Here is an 8,452-nt window from a genome sequence, read left to right as displayed (position 1 = left end):
CCTAAAATTCTTGCTGGAGGGACTCCATTCTGCAACAGCTAATTCCCAAAGGCCCACTTTCTTTCCCCTCAACAATTTTCTAAGCTGTAAGACTTTTTGGATCCGAGTATCCAAATTCTAAATGTAACTAAACCCAGCAAAATGACTCCACTTCCTCAGTTTTTTTCATATCACTGTTGTTAGCACCATCATTTTTTATATACCTACTAGAGGCCTGGTGCACGAAATTTGTGCACGAGGCAGGGTTGTCCCTCAGCCCAGCCTGCACCCTCTCCAATCTGGGACCCCTTGAGAGATGTCTGACTGCTCGTTTAGGCCTGATCCCGGTGGCATTGGGCCTAAACAGGCAGTCGTACACCCCCCTCACAATCCAGGACTGCTGGCTCCCAACTGCTCGCCTGCCTGCCTGCCTGATTGCCTCTAACCGCTTTTGCCTGCCAGCTTGATCACCCCCTAACCACTCCCTTGCCAGCCTGATCAACACCTAACTGTCCCCTGCTAGCCCAATTGCCCCTAACTGCCCTCCCCTGCTGGCCTGGTCACCCCTAACTTCCCTCCCCTGTCAGCCTGGTCTCTCCTAACTGGCCTCCCCTGCAGGCCTGGTCCCCCCCCCCCCCAACAGCCCTCCCGTGCAGGCCTGGTCCCCCCTAACTGCCCTCCTCTGCCAGCCCAGTCACCCTAACTGTCCTCCCCTGCAGGCCTGATCGCTCCCAACTGTCCTCCCTTGCAGACCTGGTCCCTCCCAACTGCCCTCCCCTGCTGGCCATCTTGTGGAGGTCATCTTTGACCACATGGGGGCAGCCATCTTGTGTGTTGGAGTGATGGTCAATTAGCATATTACCTCTTTATTACATAGGATGGAGTTGGTTTTACCCAACAACCTCAATCGTGTCTGGATACTATTCTAGATTAATTTTTCTGATTCTGACATATTCTTCACAACAACTTTCAACAACTCCCTATACTATGTGCCCAACCTCAAATTAACTGCAATTCAAAGTCTTTCAAAAATGATCCCAACTTACCTTTGTGTCCTTATTTTTTCCCTTCTATACACACAATCTTTCTGAGAAAGCCAAAAGCAATTCCTTAGTATTCCCTGGACATAACTCATTAACCCCCTCCATGCTATCTATGACTTATTCCTTATGCTCAAATGCCTGCATCTTGGCCTACACATCTCAAATGAAAGCTCTCCAGGAATTTTTTCTTGATTTCTGCCACCAGATGAAATCGTGCCATCTTGTGACTCCTCTAGAGATCTTTTTATGCCTCTTCTGTAGCATATCGACCTTGGATTATAGTTTTTGGTGTACATATCATCACCTCTACTAGGCAATGAGGTCAGGATCCATGACTTATACAACTCTGCACTTTTTACACCAAGCCAGTGTCTTGTATATGGTGAAATACTGTGGAATTTACATAGCTTTTTAAAAAAATCATCCATTTCTTCCATTTACATACCAAAGAAACCACTTCCTTATAGTCACCATGTTTTAAAGCTGATAAACCCAACTCATGTATATACTTCACATACATGAAACTATTTACTAGCTTCATGTAACTGAGTAATATTTACTGGTATAATTAGAAAATATCAACTTTTAAGGAGGTCCTAATATATACTGACTAAAAACTTTAGCTAATTCTAGTTCTAATTAATTTTTAATAGGAAGATAATACAAGGAAAACCTAAAATACAACAGTTAAATGCCCAATGGAAGAGCTAATAGACTAATCTTAGTGTACCCCATGGAATGCAAGTTTCTGGCTCCTGAAAATATTTATAGTTATCTTTCTGGCTGCTTTTGAGTAGCAGTGACTGGAATTAGTGGGATTCTCCTCTCTTGGGGATGAAAAATGAAGTCTGAAAGAATGTTCATTACCATCAGGGTATGTGTTGACCAAACTGATTTTTCATCTGCCAACATGTGTATACTGGCTTCTGTCTCATCTAGAGACCTCTGGAACTAAAAGTAATTGATCAAATTAGCTCGACTATAATCCCCCACTAGTTCTGTTACGATTGCAGCTTGTTAACCTTAGTACACTGTTTATTTAAACCATGTGGATGACATCATGCAAACCACCTCCATTTCATCAAAGCCTGATGCAAACTATGAAAAACAATTTGGTTTCAAACCACTCTAAGATATGGTCTTTTTCTCTGCCCCCAGTTCCCAATATTAAAAGATAAAATGTAAAACCTCAGTTCTTAGTCATCTGATTTTTGACTCCAGCTCCCTGAAAGGGAAGCATTTTCATGTCACTTAGAAGCAAGCAAACTAAAAATATCAAATAAGTTTGCTTCAGTCCTGGAAAAGGTGAATTGATGGCAGAAACTGTTATTTTGATTTTCCTCTTATCCTTCATTTGCCAAGTTCATTTTTCCATGTTGTCTAATGGTTTCCTCAACCACAGCTTGCCAGGTAATGCCCAGAGAGGTACTTATGCTAGAATCAGCCACAGGATTCATAAGCTGTTTTCTTGTGTGACAATTCTTCCTCTTCTTGGTGTCCTTCTACTCCTGCAATGGTACATGTATGTACCACCCTCAGTTCCTGAGGGATTCTAAGTTCCTCACTCCTACAGTGTTTTCACTGCCACAGTTTTAACCTCATTCCACAGCCACAACTTCCTTCTTAGTATAACTATGATAATCTATAAAACCTGATTTTGAGTATTGGTAGAAGACAAATGAATTGACAATTCATAAGGGAACTATTGCTTTACTAGTGGCACCAATATGAGCCAACACTCCAAAAGGAGAAATAGGTAATGGAATCAATGACAGATGTACACTATGGGCCCTTGCAAATATTATCCACTTGGATGACCAACCTACCCTTTAGATTATGAGAACTAATTTAACTAACCTTTCATGTGTTATTAAGCCTTGTTCTAATTAGATACTATAAGGGGTTAAAAAAGTGTGTGGAGTCATGGTTATTGTTCTTAAGAAATTGATAATTTAATTTAGCATTTCCAAAACTGTATTCTTTGGAACACTAGTCCTTGGACAAGCTCTGTGATAAAAGAATTTCCCCTTGGAAAGCCATAACCTATAAAAGGCCCTGAGAAATTCTGAAGTGAAGAAATATTATATTTGTTTAACCTAGAGTTTGCCACAGTTATTTGATCATGAATCACTTTTTTCATGTAATACCTATAAATATCTCATGGAATACATTTTGGGAAATTCTGTCTCAGTAAGCTTGAGAACAGAATTGTGTTCTCTATTTCTTTTGTAGTACCACAGAAAAATCCACTAATTTTTAGAAACACTTGGTTAAATAAATGAACTGTCAAATCCAGGTGGTTAGAGAGGTGGTTTCCAAATTTCAGGTGTCTGTGGTCTGCATTATTATTTCTTGGGATAGGTGCTATAAATATAAATTTCTGGGCTCTGTTCCTAAAGTTTCTAATTCAGCAGATTTGAGATTGGGACTGAGAATCTTCATTGAAAATTCCCCAGGTGGTTCTCAGTTATGGCTACTTTAGGAACTACTGGTTAATATATGAAAAAAAAAAATGAGGCCACAGTTGAATATTCAGTGTCTCTTACTTAAGGTTGTTCATTCCATGGTCACAAACTAAATTCTAGCTTTGAAATATGTGTCCATTGTAATCCATCTAGAATAGAATGAATTTAAGTCCAAAGCACTGAACCTGTAGGTAGGTCAGGTTTGTCATATAGAGAAAATTTTCAAATTTAGGACAAATCCACGATTTTCAAGAACCCACTATTATTCCCATTTTCTCTTGGACTGGGCCAAGAGAAAATGGGAATAATAATATAATAGTATAATATATTTATTTTTTTAAAATTGATTATTTCTTCTTCAGTGTGAATATGACATTGCTATTTAAAATAACTGGTAAACATGGGGAGAACTAGTGAACAAAAGATTTGAAATATTTTTGGAATTGAGAGATTTTTTGACTGGTATTTAGGATTATTGAAATGATATTGCTGGCTATATATACATTGGGTGGCTAGATTACTATGACCACCTGACCTTTGTAGTTAAACTAGCTATAATTTCACACTGAAGTTGCTAGAGGGCCAGACATTATAAATAGGGAAGCAGGTTGTTTACCACGACAGTAGAAATGATTTTTTTCTGAAGATATGGATAAACAATGTGATTTAACAGCCTTTGAACGTGGGATATATATTATTATGAGTGGCCAGATTATTATGACCACCCTATCAGTACTTCGTTGGGCCACCTTTTGCCTTCAATACTGCAGCGATTTTTCTTGGCATTGACTCCATGAGATGTTGAAAGGTGATGCAAGGAATCTGACACCATGCCTGGTGAATAGCACTGTCCAGTTCTGTGAGATTTGATGGTTGTGGAACCAGTTGCCTGATGGCTCTCTTAACTTCCTCCCACAAATGCTCAATTGGATTGAGATCTGGTGATTGTGGGGGCCACCTAAGCAAGGTAAAGTCTCCCTCATGTTCTTGAAACCACTCCCGCACAATACGAGCACCGTGGCATGGCACGTTGTCTTGTTGGAAGAAGCCATCTCCATTGGGATACGCCATCAACATGATAGGATGAACTTGATCAGCAACGATATGTAGGTATGTTGTGCTATTCAGACATTGTTCCACACGAATTAAAGGGCCCAAATCATGCCAGGAAAACATGCCCCAAACCATAACACTGCCCCCACCAGCTTGAAGGGTTGTATTCATGCATGTGGGGTGCATGCTTTCATGCTGTTTCCGCCAAATTCTCACTCTGCCATCTGCATGATGCAACTGGAAATGTGATTTATCGGACCACACGACTTTTTTCCAATGCTTGACTGTCCAATCCTTGTGTTCCTGTGCGAATTGGAGACGTTTTATCTTGGTAACTGCAGACAGCAAAGGTGTTCGAACAGGTCTTCAGCTTCCATATCCCATATGATGCCGTGTACGGCTAATTTGCCTACAAACGTCAGGTGGTCATAATAATCCGGCCACTCACATTCAAATATATCCCACATTCAAAGGCTGTTAAATCATGTTGTTTACCCATATCTTCAGAAAAAAATAACTTCTACTGTTGTGGTAAACAACCTGCTTCCCTATTTATAATGGTCTGGCCCTGTAGCAACTTCAGCAAGAAATTATAGCTAATTTCCTTACAGTCTGATATAGCCATGAACTCAAACTTTGGGTGATAATACCAGGTAGATAATTTTTCTTCAACATCAGCATTGTAGATACTATAAAACAGCCATAAAATTTTCTGTAAGACCATAAATTTTATAGTGTCTCATTACAAAACAGGGTCTCCATAGAAATATGTACTGAAATCGTCTCTATATTTTATACCACAAATATCTTAGGTCAGTCCTGATTTGGTCTTATTAAAATTTAGTTTCTTAGTTATTTTTTATATATTGCTGATAGCGTTAATTGATTGATTGTTTACCCTTTAAAACAATCTAAAGAAAGGTATCTGGCCAAAACTAACTTAAAAGATTTGAATAGCCTTACAGATTATTTCTTGATAAACAATCAGGAGCACATTAATGTTTTAAAATTTTTTTTTATTTTTTTTTTGTGTTTAGTGTGTGCCCTGCCCTCCTCTTTTTCCTTCTCTTCCTCCTTTTCCTCTTTTGACATTAGTTTTTGAAGCCACTAAAAAACGTTAAAGATTTAGTAGAAGGCTACTCTTTCACTTTTTTGGCTTAATAACCTCATTTGGACCTTCATGATGAGGTTATAATATGGAAGAATAGATCCTTTAGAACTCTTTCCTTTGATTAGTTACATAACTTGGTACATTCATACAACTGAATGCTATGCAGTGATTGATTTTATAGCTTTCTATTAATTAACATGGAAAGATATTCGTTAAATAAAAGGGAAAAAAAGATGCTCAAGGTACATCGTTAAGTGAAAAGGCAGAAGAATATCAGAATACAAAACAGTATGATTCCACATGTTTAATGTATAAATTTAAAAAAGGAAATAATAACTAAATTTTGTTAATCTGAGATTATGTGCCAGGTATTGTACTAATCACTTTGTACTCATTAGCCTATTTAATCCTCATAATCATCTCTTATGGTACCTGCTCTTATACTCACTCCCTCCTTTGAGAAATTGAAGCACAGAGACACTAAGTCACTTGCTCAAGGTCATACAGCTAGTAAGAAGTAGATCTGGGATTTGAACCCAGGAAGCCTGGTTCTACAACTTTAATTCTTAATTTCTTGGCTGTAAAAATTGTACCAAAATATTGATGGTGTTACTTGAGAGTGGTATAAAATGAGTTATTTTCATTTTTGTTTTTTTATGCATTGTCACAGTTTTTTTTCTTCAATTAGTATGTATTATGTTCAAATTAGAAAAGCAAATTTTGGGGTGAAAATGAAGAATTCCTTCACCACCTAAAGAACATAGCAATAAATGCAACATATACTTAAATGACATCATACAATTTACGGTTCAGCCTAGCAGTCTAAACTAAACTTTAATTCTTTAAGAATTATACATTACTGACCATCTTGGTCGGCTGGGCTGGGGTGTCAGGTGGTGGCGGCGGGAGGTAGGAGGGTAGGTGGGCCGGGTCGCGGGCTTGGGTCTTGGCCTTGCCTCCCTCTCCGGTTCTGACAGGGGCCCACGATGCCGCAGTTCCAGACATGCGAGGAGTTCAGTCTACCTTGCCGACCTTATGAAGGCACGTGTGGTTCTCAAATATAGGCATTCTGATGGGAGTTTGTGTATTAAAGTAACAGGTGATTTAATTTGCTTGGTGTATAGAACAGACCAAGCTCAAGATGTAAAGGACATTGAGAAATTCCACAGTCAATTGATGCGACTTATGGCAGCCAAGGAATCCCGAAGTGTTGCCATGGAAACGGACTGACTGGTTTGAAATGAAGACTGTTTGCCATATTCTTAGGAAGTAAATGTCTTTTGAATTTGAGGAAGTGTTGGGACAGAGAATCCTTACTGTCCATAGATTCCATATACTTAATGTATATATTCCATATATTTAATGGACACTGACAGACTGAAGCCACCATATTACAGGATATTTGTCACATATTTCCCATGTGGAGTTACTCAGAAGGACTAAGGATTATGGGAACTGTTAAATCTCTGCATACCTCTTTGATACCCCTGTCCATTCCTCTCATTATTTAACCAAGGTGCTAAGCATGACTATCACAACTGTTATGTTTCCACTAAGCCAGAAGAATATTATTTGATATTTATCTTATATCTATAACCTGAATTTTACCAACTAATGTAATGTTCATACGTTAATTCCTACATTAAAATATTTTTTGTTAGAAAAAAAAAAAAGAATTATACATTACAGATAAGAATATCAAAACTTTGCCATGTAGTGAGTTCTCTAGTCAAAGATGAGTCACTGGCAAAGAATTGGCAATGTATCCAGTATATCCAAGGACCTGAATTATATTTTAAAATTTGGATGGTGATGGATAATATATATATATATAGTCATAGGGCACAAGTGTACAAGATGAACACGCCCCTGCCCTGGTCACCTTCTAAACAAGCTAAAAACACTGCCTTCCACCTTGCCTGCTTACTGATTAATGCCGGACACCTTCTCACTGAATGACAAGAAAAAGGCTTTAAGGCTTCTCTGAACTCAGTCATAAAATGCTGCCAAATTCACATTGTCATACTTCACTATTGTTAAATAATGCAGAAGAATAACTGTTTTATCATTCTGATGACTTTTCTGTTTTATAAATTATGTCTTTTCAAATGAGAGAAATCCCTCCTTCCTATACATTATAGTTTAACTCTGTTTAGTTTTAATTCGATCTAGAAGAAACCTCAGAGAAGTATAATTTTTTCACTTTTTTAGATAACCCAAGAAGTATCATCTATTTCATTTTTTTTAAGAAAACCCTACTTAGCCCTTAAATAGATATCAGACTATTATGTACAACTCTGCAAAATTTCAGGAGTCCTTGTGACCCGGCAACTGAAGCAGTGTTTATTGAGTAAATACTCTATGTATTTCTAGCAGAACTTTGCTAGAAGTGTTGGGAAGGAAAAGAAACATAAATACCCGTCACTGTTCTATCACTCCCATTTATTTCTTGTGTTTCACAGGTCAAGGGAAAGTTAGAAATTGAAATTTAAAAATCAGATGTTCCCAAATAGAGAGGAGAGAACAGTTAGGTGTCAAGTGGTAATTGGGATTTTCAGTATTAGATAAATTGACTTGTAGTCATGTTGTTTGCTATTTCTAAAACTGAGCAAGAGGATGTAAATAAGATAAAGTGGAGATTTTTTAAAATTGTAAGCATAATATATATATATATATATATATATATATATATATATATATATGTTAAACTATACAGAGAAAGAAAAAAAATCACTCAAAATATAACTGCCACATATAAACATGTTCTTATTTTAATGTAGCTCCTGACTTTTTGTTATACA

General features: G+C 37.6%; 1 pseudogene; it reads left to right on the top strand.

Annotated features, from left to right (window-relative positions):
- The first annotated feature begins 6,637 nt into the window (after positions 1-6,637).
- Positions 6,638-6,881, top strand: LOC118655771 (annotated as a pseudogene).
- The last annotated feature ends 1,571 nt before the right edge of the window (positions 6,882-8,452 follow it).

The sequence above is a fragment of the Myotis myotis genome, unplaced genomic scaffold, assembly GCF_014108235.1.
Source record: "Myotis myotis isolate mMyoMyo1 unplaced genomic scaffold, mMyoMyo1.p scaffold_m19_p_5, whole genome shotgun sequence".
Lineage (NCBI taxonomy): Eukaryota > Metazoa > Chordata > Mammalia > Chiroptera > Vespertilionidae > Myotis > Myotis myotis.
The sequence above is the reverse complement of the archived record's forward strand: the minus strand, read 5'-3'. Positions and strand labels throughout refer to the sequence as shown.